We start from the raw sequence: 13988 nt of genomic DNA, 5'->3' as shown, positions 1-13988 counted from the left end.
TTTCTCTCCCATTAACCTTCCTTTTATTAGCTTTCCTTAATGATTATCAATAATTATTTTTTGGCATAGATTATAATACTTTATAAAAGGTATAATTTTTGTCCAAACAATTTTAATAAAAAGTGAAGTCACTGAGCCAAAACACAAAATATGCAAGAGTCATACTTGCTGAAGTAGTTATCCAAAGTCATGTGACTAACATCTCTTGTCTAAAAATGGAATAAAAATTAAAACATCAATTAAATATTTACTAGGAATTATGAAAACAAAATCATCCTTCGAAAGTTTTTCTGTAAAACAAACATATGCTAACTATAAATGTGTTCTGCACAAGACAGTTACATAATTTTACTTTCTGAGTAACTGATACCTTTGTCAAAAAAGAACAAAACATTAAAAAAATTTTAAGCAGCCACAAGTTTACTGTGCTTATAATATTAATTTTCTAGTACCAATGTGTTGATTGAACAAAGTGATATAAAATGTGTGCCTAATCATATTATGCAGTCATTATTTTTTATCCATTAAATAAGGGTTTTAGAATGTATGTTTCTGTTATATTCAGAAGCTAATAAACTAGTAGGGAAGATTAGTCACATGTAGGTACAACCATAACAAAGGGTATAAAATGATGAATTTAAAAATGTGTGCACAGACACATTTCTACTTCTAAAAAAAAAAGATCATCAACTTCAGCCATTACAGACCACTTTTTAATAGTGGAGTATTAGGTAAAAATAGCTACTTCAATAAACAGAGTTAAAAGTATATTAAGTCTGAGTAAATTAATGAGAGAATACTGTGTGCCAGACACTCTACTAAATACTGGTGAAACCATCATAACTAAGAAATAAACTTTGTCCTTAAGAAGTTGTTAGTATGACTTTGGGAGGCCGAGGCAGGTGGATCACAAGGTCAAGAGATTGAGACCATCCTGGTCAACAAGGTGAAATCCCGTCTCTACTAAAAATACAAAAAAAAAATTAGCTGGGCATGGTGGCGCATGCCTGTAATCCCAGCTACTTAGGAGGCTGAGGCAGGAGAATTGCCTGAATCCAGGAGGCGGAGATTGCGGTGAGCCGAGATCGCGCCATTGCACTCCAGCCTGGGTAACAAACGTGAAACTCTGTCTCAAAAAAAAAAAAAAAAAAAAGAAGTTGTTAGTATGAAAAGGTGTATATGAAATAAAATAATTACAAGAATTTTTGTTAATAGATATAATAGAGGTAGAGGCATATTTAAATGGAGGTTAGAAAGTGGAGAGAATAGTGTTGTCAATGGAAGAGATAGTTAGAATGCCCCGTGGAAGAGTAAGCATGTGTCTTGAGGAGTGAGTGGAGTCTGCCAGTCAGATATAAGTATAATTTATATTCCTGGAATGAAGTACTTGACCGTGGGCCTAGAAAATTCTTGGAATGGTTTTTGAGACTCTAGAATTTTAGCTGAACATTCTTTATAATATAAAATAGAAGGATTCAAAATCACTAACAATTATTTTAAACCTCCATATCATTTATCGTTCTGTTTCTTATCCCTGTTTCTCTTCATGCACAGGCGCAAAATCATTCACATAAGAATAAACAACATAAAACATGATTATTCACAACTTGGAGAAGTTCATAAAAACTGGTCTGAGATTATGGCAAGAGTTAGCTTTTAAGGATGAAAATCCTTACCAATTAACTGTCTTATTTGAATAAGAATTGGATAGGATTCAGATCTCATGTCCCATTTGTGTCCATTACACTTGTTTACATCTTGCATGTCTCCATTTCTAAATTATACACTTAAAACTATCTCCAGGGATATGAAAGGACAGTCTTTTTTGACCCTTTTTATTTAAGTTTTACAAAACAATTGAGTGCAGGCAAGGGAACTTCACTTTTGGTTTCCTTCCAATTATTCCTTCTAATTTCCAAGAAATTGCAATAAATAGTTCTTGTTTTATTAACAAGGTTATTGTTAAGATTGAGATTAATAGTGATGCATTATTATGTAGAAAGCATACCCTGAAAATTAACTATTATTGTGACACTTACCTCAAATGGAGGGAAAAAGAGTATAGAAACCTAAACATCATGGCTTCATTATCCTTTCCCTGGGCATCCAATTACATCAATTAAAGATAAATGATTGACTAGTTTTAATGATATACTAGCATGTTATCAAGCAAACATTTCACTAGATAATAATTGTTTACATAAATGGAGTAGAAAAATTGAGAGACATATGGAAAGTGAAGGATGAGAGGCAACAAAATAATTTGGAGATCTAGTTAATAGAAATATTTGCTATGGTAGAGTGTATGTCAAATACAGAGGGAATGAGTGAAAGAACTGTTGGCAAAAGACAGTTTATTTTGAATATTTAACCTGAGTTTCTTATCAAAAAGTGAGAAATTTCATGTGTGTATTATTATCAGAATATGCCCCCCTGACTTTACATAGATTCATTCAAAAGTAATCTTTAAGCTCTGCTGTTACTCAAATGCACTAAGTTAATAATACAGTTAATTAAGCAACATATACAGAGAATTGCCTATGGTTCAGGGATAGCTGAAGCATTAGATATAAAAATACGTGAAGAGACAATATGCTTGCCCACATGGCACCAGAAATAGTGTATGTGATGCAGTTTAGGTGACAAAATAGTTATAATTTAGTGGGAGTATGGGAATTCCCTCAGGGTAGTGGCAAAAATATTAAGGGAAAAGAGTAGAGAAAGTTATAGAATATAGTCTCAAACCCTTTTGGGAGGCCTAAAGGTTTTTTTCATGGTTTCAGTAGAAGTTTCAGCTGAAGGCAGCCTAAATCCCCTTTACATTTAGTTAATAAGAAAAGTAAATAGCTGGGGTATGTCAGGGAGTTTATCTGAATAGCTTGTTTACTCGTGTGTTCTTAAAACTAACCTTTGAGCCAGATGGTCCTCTCAGAAGAGGTTGACCAGGGATATTACCCACTAATGGTGTTTGCTTTGGACATTGGAACCTGGCCTTTAGTCTTTCTCTACATGGGTGTTGACTTAAAGCCTCTGTTATTAAATCTATACTGAATAGATGGGGAGAGGGCAAACTAGTGAGTGTCTTGTAGCTGTGATCTTTCTCTGTGAGTGGCTCATGACCCCTCAGCCCACTTGTTGACTGTAATTTGTGTGTGAGTGCTTTTATTCATCTGTTGTTGAGTCAGGGTCTGCAGAACAGACCCCCACAGGTGGTGACCCTGACATGAGACAACTTATTTAGAATATTGTACAAGATATTATATGTTCTTTTGAGAGGATGCAACTAATTTCACAAGACTGGAACCTGGAAAGTTTAAAGGATAATTGGTAAAACATATAATCTTATTGTAAAAAAAGTTTTTCCCCAAATATATCAAGTTATCTCAAGTAATTTACATAATTTTTTGAGAAAATTAAGATTAACTCTTAATTTTCCGTTTAACTCTCCTTCAGAATTTTAAAAGACTATCTTTAGATTCATTTAAATAATTGTTTTTTAAGGAATAAAATAATCTGATGAGGTTTTAAATTAAGTACACAAACTGATTAAGATTTAAATTATTTGAAACTAACATTTCTTCTATAATAATGATAAAGTATAATTCTTAATTAAACTTCCAGAAGTTACTTACAGTTTACTGGAAATCAAAGAAAACCAGACAAAATAAAGATGTCTCAAAATATTGTGCTGGTAAATTGCAAGCTTGAGTTGACACTAAATATTTTAGATTAATTTGTTTTACTAGTTTATTCTGTAGCAATTCTGTTACTTTGGACAAATGTTATTTTCTACATAACAGTTTCCTATTTGAATGAGTTGCAGAAAAATACATTCCCTAGTTGAAGAATCTTTGGTGTGGTAAGAACTATTTGAAAAAATGAATGTTTATATTTAGCTCAGAAGATAGTGAATTGCTAAAGACTTTTATATTTCTTAAATAAGATGCATAGAAGACCTAAAGAGTTGCAAATTTTCTTATATTTAAAGTATACAAGCCTTCTCAATATACTGAACTTCAGTGCCAAATGTTTTAAGTATGCTATTACAGATTCTTCTTTGATTCATGGTAAAGCTATATTTTATAGGCAATTATGCTTATATTATTTTGGTTGTTTCTCTTCTTCCTCTTTGTCCTCCTTATTCCTGCTCTTCATCTTCCTCTTCCTCCCCATCTTCTTGTATTTCATTAGAAAATGAGTTTTGCATCTAATAGTGATGAAATGGAACATATGTATGTGATCTCTTTATATGTTAATAAATTGCTAAAGACTCATAAGATATAGCAGAGTTTGCTCAATCATTCACACATAAAAGGGAATTGGGTTCTTTTCAGTATTTGGTTATTACAAATAAGGCTTATATGAACATAGTTTTTATTTTTCTAGCATAAATGTTCACAGGTGCAATTGCTGAGTAACAAAGTGTATGTTTAATACTAAAAAGTTTTTAAAAGATTGATTTTTTTTATTATAAGCTTCTTGCAATCACAAAACTGATTTGTTTTATTTTCCTTTTGCTATTGTAACAAATTATTACAAATTTAATGGCTTAAAACAATAACAATATATTATGTTAAGTTTTGAACATCAGTAGTCTGAAATGGGTCTCGAGAAGCTAAAATCAAGGGGTTAGCAGAGTTGTGTTCCTTCTGAAATCTCTAGGTGAGAATCTATTTTCTTCCTTTTGTATCTTCTAGAAGGCTGCTCACTCATAGATCTTCTGTCTTCAAAACCAGTTATCATATCACTTTGACCTCTGCTTCTGTCATTATACCTACTTCCTTGATGCTGATGCTCCTGCCTCCATTTTTCACTTATATTAATGCTTGTGATTACATTGGGTCCCTCCTGGATATTCTATTATAGCTTTCCTATATCAAGATCCTTGACTTATCATCCATAGTCTAATCTACAAATCTGTTCATCAAACCTACAAATTGATCAATCACATCTTTTGCCATGGAAGTTAATATACTCACAGGTCCTGGGGATATTGACATGGACATCTTTGAAGAGAACATTATTCTATCTACTACATATCTATTTGTAAGTAACAATCTTGCATTCAAAGTTGAAATCCAAATGTATTAATGTAATAGTTCTTTTCAAAAATTATATTTATACAAATGAATTGTTACAATTTTAATAGATATATAGAGTTAAATACAATATAATTTCTTTAAAGAGATAGAAATCATGAAGAGATAAGTTTACCCAAAGTAACAGAAATACTTTCAAATTCTCCCTCCAAATCAAAGTATAAGAGAAATAATTTTCAGCAATGTATTTTTTCCACATTTTTGAATACTTTCAACATGATATCAAGAAATTCAGATAGATTATATTACAGCAGCTTCTCTGCTTGTGAAACAAAGGCTATGCCTTGGTGATAAATTTTTGTTCATTTTTTTTGCACACACCATATCCTCTATTGATGAACATGGATTGGCATAGTCAATTAAGACTATAATCAACTAAATATTACACAGAACAAAATTTTCCTCTTCATTTGCTTTAATTTATTCTAGTTATAAATGCCATTGCCTTTCTTAACCACAGAATAAATCTCACTCTAGGCTCAATTACTACAGTTTAGAATTAGATGTGAGTTGTTTTATAATTATATCAATTTCAGAGTACCATTTTAATTATCATAACTTTTGTAAAGCCATTGGGTCTCAGAAAATGACATACATGACTACATTTACATTCTCTCAGTAAAACTTAAAATTACATAATTTTTTTCATATTTCATTGATTTTACAATTTCAAAAAGTAAACACCTAATCAGATGCTTACTACATTTAATATAAAATCTATGATGTAACATTAAACATTTTTTTCCTTCAGTAAAACCTATCTTTAAGAATTGCAGGATGGTCTAGCTAAACAGGTGCTTACTACATTTAATATAAAATCTATGATGTAATACTAAACATTTTTTTACTTCAGTAAAACCTATCTTTAAGAATTGCAGGATGGTCTAAATGATTTTCTTTTACTTTGCATAAGAGTGAAAATTTGATAACTACTTCTCATTATTTTTTTCTGAAATATTTTTACTCTATATTGTTTTTTGAAGATGTGGTTGATATCCAGAATTTACAAAGAACTCAAACAGATTTACAGGATAAAAACAAACAAGTCCATTCAAAAATGGGCAAAGGATATGAACAGACACTTTACAAAAGAAGACATACATGAGGCCAACAAACATATGAAAAAATGCTCATCATCACTGGTCATTAGAGAGATGCAAATCAAAACCACATTGAGATACCATCTCACGCCAGTTAGAATGGCGATCATTAAAAAATCTGGAGACAACAGATGCTGGAGAGGATGTGGAGAAATGGGAACACTTTTACTGTTGGTGGGAGTGTAAATTAGTTTAACCATTGTGGAAGACAGTGTGGCGATTCCTCAAGGCCTTAGAAATATAAATTCCAATTGACCCAGCAATCCCATTACTGGGTATATATCCAAAGTACTATAAATCGTTCTACTATAAGGACACATGCACACGAATGTTCATTGCAGCACTGTTTACAACAGCAAAGACCTGGAACCAACCCAAATGCCCATTGATAATAGACCGGATTGGGAAAATGTGGCACATATACACCATGGAATATCATGCAGCAATAAAAAAATGATGAGTTTGTGTCATTTGTAGGGACATGGATGAATCTGGAGAACATCATTCTCAGCAAACTGACACAAGAACAGAAAATGAAATACGGCATATTCTCACTCATAGGTGGGTGATGAAAAAGAGAACACATGGACACAGGGAAGGGAGTACCAAACACTGGGGTCTATTGGGGGGAAGAGGGGAGGGACAGCAGGGGGGGCTGGGGAGGGATAGCCTGGGGAGAAATGCCAAATGTGGGTGAAGGGGAGGAAGGCAGCAAAACAAATTGCCATGTGTGTACCGATGCAAGTGTCTTGCATGTTCTGCACATGTACCCTAAAACCTAAAATGCAATAAAAAAAAAATAAATTGGGGCCGGATGCAGTGGCTCATACCTGTAGTCCCAGAACTTTGGGAGGCTGAGGCAGGTGAATCACTTGAGGTCAGGAGTTTGAGACCAATCTGACCAACATGGTAAAACACTGTTTCTATTAAAAATACAAAAATTAGCCAGGTGTGGTGTCACGCACCTGTAATCCCAACTACTTGGAACGCTGAGGCAGGAGAATCACTTGAACTTGGGAGGTGGAGATTGCAGTGAACTGAGGTCATACCACTGCACTCCAGCCTGGGAGACAGAGTAAGACACCATCTCTAAATAAATAAATAAATAGATGGCTATAAATATATGGGCTTACTGTATTCCATTGAGCTATATGCCTATTCTTATGCCACTTCCATACTGTCTTAATTACTGTAGATTTATAGTAATGAAAATTTTAAATGAAATAAAATAAAATTTGGAAGCATGAAAAAAAAACGATGTGGTAATTGTCCTTCCCTCAGTGTTCCTGGTGAGGAGAAAGTGAGGTCATGTCTAAATTTAGCACAGTCTCTGGCATGTAGAAAACCATTGATAACTCTTAGTGTGTGGCCTGCCTCTGATTAGATGATAAACTCTTAGGAGGTGGGCACCACAGTTGTATTTTTCAGTCATGTTGCAGTGATACAGAAACTACATGAATCTGCAGCTAATTGCTCATCCTGCCTCTGGGAAGGGTCTTCCTGTGGTCAAAAGCTCTTGGGGAAACAAGCTCCATGGCCCCCATTGATAATACATTTCTGAGGCCAGGCATGGTGGCTCACGCCTGTAATCCAAGTACTTTGGAGGCCAAGGTGGGCAGATCACCTGAGATCGGGAGTTCAAGATAATACATTTCTGAAAGATTTTTCATAAATCCACATTGTTGCTTTTAAACTTATGTAAGCTGCTTATACATGTACAAAATGATCCTCAAGTCCACCATCACATAGGTAATCACTATGACACTGCAAGGTATCTCATCCGGAGTTTTGCTCTGTGTGAGTGTGTCGGTGTGTGTGTGTGTTATACAAAATTCAGGTCCTACAACACGTGTGGTTCCTGTCCAGCTCTTTTCATTCAACAGATGAACTTCTATATCATTAAATATTTTTGAGAACATAAAAAGAGAAGTCTTTTGGCCAGGTGCGGTGGATCAGCCTGTAATCCCAACACTTTGGGAGGCCAAGGCGGGTGGATCACGAGGTCAAGAGATCGAGACCATCCTGGTCAACATGGGGAACCCTGTATCTACTAACAATACAAAAAATTAGCTGGGCATGGTGGCACTTACCTGTAATCCCAGCTACTCGGGAGGCTGAGGCAGGAGAATTGCCTGAACCCAGGAGGCGGAGGTTGCGGTGAGCCAAGATCGTGCCATAGCACTCCAGCCTGGGTAAGAAGAGCAAAACTCTGTCTCAAAAAAAAGAGAAGTCTTTTTTTAAAGAGGTTTAAAGAGGCTCGCATGTATCTTTTCAGTTAACATTATTATGAATTTGTAAGTGTTACTTGACATTATGATTGGAAGTATAGTCACTCCACTTAATACTACATTAATAGTACCAGTGGATCAACTATGATGATTATTAGTTCAATTGTGTACCCCCAAGTTCATATATTGAAGGCCTAACTCCCAGTATAGAATATGTCCTTATTTGGAGATAGGTTCTTTACAAAGGTAGTCCAGTTAAAATGAAGTCATTAGGGTGTGCCCTAATCCAATATGACTTGGGTTTTTATTAAAAGAACTTATTTTAATCTTATTAAAAGAGAAATTTTGAAGCAAATCATGCACATAAGAAGAATGCCAGATGAAATTAAAGAAACAATTAGGGAAATGCTTCTGCAAGCCAAAATTCCAAGGAGTGTCAGCAGACCACCAGCAACTAGGCGAGAGTCATGGAACAGACTTTTCCTCCCAGCTCTCAGAAAGAACCAACCCTGATACTTACTGTGAGTCTCCAGTATTGTGAGACAATACATTTATTTGTTTAGGCCTTTCAGTTTATGGTACTTTGCTATGATAGCCCAGGCAAACTAATACACGAACGTTGTCTTTAAATACTGTATTACATTCATATGTTGAATGGCATTATGAAGTCTTAAGGATTATTTCTCTTCAGTATCAGTTTAAAGTGTACAACATATTGCATTTGAATAATTTATGTATATTTTTTGTTTCAGAAAATATCATTGAACAGGATTTTAACAAAACTCAGGCTGGGAAGAGTAACTGACTAAAAGGTAAACTTTTTAAACTTTTCTTTTAGCTTTTGGGGTACATGTGCAAATTTGTTATGTAGGTATTTTGCATATCACAGAGGTTTGCTGTTCAAATTATTTCATCACTTAGGTAATAAACGCAGTACCCAATAGGTAGGTTTGTAGTCCTCACCCTCCTTCTACCTTCTACCCTCAAGTAGGCTTTGGTGTCTATTTTTCTCTTCCCATTTCCATGGGCACTCAAAGTTAAGGTCCCACTTATCAGTTAGAACATGTGGTATTTGGTTTTCTGTTCCTGCATTAGTTCACTAGGATAATGGCCTCCAGCTCCATCCATGTTGCTGCAAAGGACATGTTCTTATTCTATTTTGTGGCTGATTAGTATTCCATGGTTTATATGTACCACATTTTCTTTATCCAGTCCATCATTGATGGGCATCTATGATGATTCCATGTCTTTGCTATTGTGAATAGTGCTGTGATGAACATACATGTGCATGTATCTTTATGATATGACAATTTATATTCCTTTGGGTATATCCTCAATAATAGAATTGCTGGTTAAATCGTACTTCAATTTTAAGTTCTTTGAGAAAACTCCAGACTATTTTCTATTAGTAAATGAACTAATTTACATTTCCACCAGCAGTGTATAACTGTTCCTTTTTCTCTGCAACCTTGTAAACATCTGTTACATTTTGACTTTTTAAGTATAGCCATTCTGACTGGTGTTGGATGGCATCTAAGTGTATCTTTGATTTGTATTTCTACTTTTTTCATTTTTTGAAATGGAGTCTTGCTCTGTTGTCCAGGTTCGAGCACAGTGGCACAATCTCAGCTCATTGCAACCTCTGCCTCTGGGGTTCAAGTGATTCTCCTAACTCAGCCTCCTGAGTAGCTGGGATTACAGGCATGTTCCACCATGCCTGGCTAATTTTTATATTTTTAGCAGAGATGGGGTTTCACCATGTTGGTTAGGCTGGTCTCAAACTACTGACCTCATGATCTGCCTGCCTTAGCCTCCCAAAGTGCTGGGATTACAGGCGTGAGCCACCACACCCGGCTGATTTGTATTTCTTTAATTATTAGTGATACTGAACTTTTTTCAAATACTTTTTGGGCACATGTATGTCTTCCGAAAAGTATCTGTTTATGTCCTTTGCCCACTGGGATTGTTTCTTTGTTGCTTGATAATTTATTTAAGTTCCTTATAGATGCTAGATATTAGACCTTTGTCAGATGCACAGTTTGCAAATGTTTTCTCCAGTACTGTAGGTTATCTGTTTACTTCATGGATAGTTCCTTTTGCTGTCCAGATCACTTTGGTTTGATTAGGTCCCACTTGTCAGTTTTTGTTTTTGCTGCAGTTGCTTTTGGTGTCTTCATCATGAAATCTTTGCCAGGGCTTATGTTCAGAATGGTATTTCATAGGTTATCTTCCAAGGTTTTTGTAGTTTTAGGTTTTACACTTAAGTCTTGATATGGTCTGGATTTGTGTTCCCTCCCAATATCATGTCAAATTGTAATCCCCCATGTTTGAGGACAGGCCTGGAGGGAGGTGATGGATTCAGGTGGGGGAACCCATGCTGTTCTCATGATTGTGAGTTCTCACAAGATTTGGTTGTTTGGAAGTGTGCGGTACCTCCCCTTCACTCTCTTTTCTTCCTGCTCCATCCATGTAGGATGTGCTTCCTTCTTTGCCTTTTGCCATGATTATAAGTTTCCTGAGGCCCCCACAACCACACTTCCTGTACAGCCTGCAGAACTGTGAGTCAATTAAACCTCTTTTCTTTATAAATTGCCTGGTTTGAGCTAGTTTCTTATAGCAATGTGAGACAGGTGTGGAAGCAGCTTTGGAACTGTTAATGGGCAAGAGGTTGGAACAGTTTGGAGAGCTCAGAAGAAAGCAGGAGGATGAGAGAAAGTTTTTAACTTTCTAGAGACTTGTTAAATTGTTGTGACCAAAATACTGATAGTGATAGGCTGAGGTGGTCTCAGATGGAGATAAGGAACTTATTTGGAACTGGAGCAAAGGTCACTATTATGCATCAACAAAGAGTTTGGAGGCATTATGTCTCTTTCCTGGAGATCTGTGGAACTTTGAACTTGAGAGAGATGATTTGGGCTATTTGGCAGAAGGAATTTCTAAGCAACAAAGCATTCAAGATGTGGTCTGGCTGCTTCTAACAGAGTAAGGTTATATGCATGAACAAAGAAATAAGCTGAAACTGGACTTTTTTTAATTTAAAAGGAAAACAGAGCATAAAAGTTTAGACAATTTGAAGCATGACAATGTAGTAGAAGAAAAAATCCCATTTTCTGGGGATGAGTTCAAGCTGGTTGCAGAAATTTACGTAAGTAATGAGGAGCTTAATGTTAGTAGCCAAGACAATGGTGAAAATGCCTCAAAGTTATTTTAGAGAACTTCATGGGAGCATCTCTCATCACAGACCTGGAGGCCTAAGAGGGAAGAATGGATTCATGGGCAGGGGCCAGGGCCCTGCCTCCCTGCACAGCCTTGACACACTGCTTCCTGTGAGACGTTGATCATTACCTGCAGGGATCTGTCCTGCAAACCCTGACTCCACGACAGATGAATACAATATACTCATGCACCAAGTCCAGTGAACAAGTGGGCTAGGGAGGTTATTAGCTGCTCTCAGAGGATTATGGCAGCTACCTAAGCCCTACTGGCTATTCTTCCTTGCATTTATTCAGTATAGATTTAATGGCAGAAGCTCTAAGTCAACAGGCTTGTGGATAATTAACATAGTTAAAAGAGTGGTTTTACAGATGATAAAAGCTTTGGGTTCTGGAGCCCAGAGCAAACACCATGAACAGATAATCCCCCTTCGACCTCCTCCTGAGAGGACCATCCAGGCACAAAGTTTACATGAATAAACAAGTAGTTAGAGTAGAGTCAAAGAAATATGGGGCAAACAGACTTAACTGGGGATGTTTCTATTACCCATAATCTTCACCCTGTGACCTAATGCTCTAAGGTAAGAACTGGCTGCCTTCAGTCTTTTCCATTAAAACCTTCCGGTCTTCCAATAGGTTTGAGACTATGAACTTATAACTATCGCTAATATTTCCCCTAATATTTTGCCAATCACCCTGAGTAAATCCCAACATTCCTGCATCCCAGATCCTCCAGCTCCAGCTGTAGCTAAATGGGCCTCATATGTCTCAGGCCACTGCTCCAGAGGGCTCAAGCTGTATGGCTTGGTGGATTCCACAAGGTGTTAAATCTGTGGCACTGCAGAGGGCAAGAGTAGAGGCATGGGAGCCTTCGCTCAGATTTCAGAGGATGTATGGCAATGCCTGAATGTCTAAGCCTAAGTTGGCTGCTGGGATGAAGCCCTCATGGAGAACTTCTAGGGCAGTGTGGAGGGGAAATACGGGGTTGAAACCCCCAAACAGATTTCCCTCTGGGGCATTGCCTAGTGGAGCTGTGAGAACAGGGCCACCATCATCTAGATCCCAGAATGGTAGACCCACCAGCAGCTTGCACTGTGTTTTTGGAAAAACTACATGCATTCAACACAGGACCATGAAAACAGCTAAGGGGGTTACAGAGTCAGAGGGGTGGAGCTGCCCAATGCTTTGGGAACCTGCCTATAGAATCACTGTGGCTGGAATGTGAGACATGGAGTCAAAGGGGATTATTTTGGAGCTTTAAGTTTTAATGACTGCTGTGCTGGGTTTTAGACTTGCACGGGGCCTGTGGTCTCTTTGTTTTGGCTGATTTCTCCCTTTTGGAACAGGTGTATTGATGCAATGACTGTACCCTCATTGTATCTTGGAAGTAACTAACTTTTAAAAAAATTTTACAGGCTCATGGGGGAAGGAAGTTGCCTTGTCTCAGTTGAGACTTTGGACTCTGAACTTCTGAGTTAATGCTGAAATGAGTTAAAACTTGACAAGGGATAATTGTATTTTGTCATGTAAGAGGGACACGAGATTGGGAGGGACCAAGGGCAGAATAATATGGTTTGGATTTGTGTCCCTGCCCAAATATCATGCCAAATTTTAATCCCCAGTATTGGAGGAAGGGCCTGGTGTGAGGTGGTTGGATCATTGGGATTGAGTTCCCCCTTGTTGTTCTTGTGATAATGGGTTATCATGAGATATGGTTGTTTGGAAATGTTTGGCACCTCCCCCTTTACCCTTTCTTCCTCTTGCTCCAGCTATGTAGTACAGGCTTTCTTCCTTTACTTCTTCTGCCATGGATATAAGTTTCCTGAGGCCTCCACAGCCATGCTTTCTCTATAGCTTGTGGAACTGTGAGTAAATTAAACCTCTTTTGTTTTTTTTAAATTATAAGTTACCAAGTCTTAGGTAGCTCTTTATAGCAATGCAAGAATAGACTAATAGATGTCTTCAATCCATCTTAAGTTGAGTTTTGTATATGGCATAAGAAAGGGGTCCAGCTTCAATCTTTTGCATATGGCTAGCCAGCTTTCCCTGCATCATTTATTGAACCCTTTTCCTATTGCTTGCTATTGTAAGCTTTGTCAAATTATCAGATGGTTGTAGGTGTATAGCTTTGTTTCTAAGTTCCATAACCTGTTCTGTTGGTATGTGTATCTACTGTGTACAAGTACCATGCTCTTTTGGAAACTACTATTGTAGCCTTATAGTTTGAAGTTGGGCAAGGTGATGCTTCCAGCTTTGTTCTTTTTGCTTAGAATTGCCTTGGTTATTTGAGCTCTTTTTTGTTCCACTTAAATTTTAGAATAGTTTTCTTTTCTAATTCTGTGAAGAATT

At 36.6% G+C, this 13988-nt stretch overlaps 1 long non-coding RNA gene across 2 annotated transcripts in view; it reads left to right on the top strand.

Annotated features, from left to right (window-relative positions):
* The first annotated feature begins 4404 nt into the window (after nucleotides 1–4404).
* The window catches only part of LOC128928475 (uncharacterized), a 263914-nt gene continuing 254330 nt past the window's right edge, over nucleotides 4405–13988 (top strand). For both annotated transcript variants that reach the window (XR_008473501.2, XR_013523789.1), the window contains exons 1-4: nucleotides 4405–5046; nucleotides 6677–6760; nucleotides 9180–9239; nucleotides 10901–10985. This is a non-coding gene — a long non-coding RNA (uncharacterized LOC128928475). The remainder of the gene's footprint in view (nucleotides 5047–6676; nucleotides 6761–9179; nucleotides 9240–10900; nucleotides 10986–13988) is intronic.

Source organism: Callithrix jacchus, chromosome 11 (genome assembly GCF_049354715.1).
Source record: "Callithrix jacchus isolate 240 chromosome 11, calJac240_pri, whole genome shotgun sequence".
Lineage (NCBI taxonomy): Eukaryota > Metazoa > Chordata > Mammalia > Primates > Cebidae > Callithrix > Callithrix jacchus.
The sequence above is the reverse complement of the archived record's forward strand: the minus strand, read 5'-3'. Positions and strand labels throughout refer to the sequence as shown.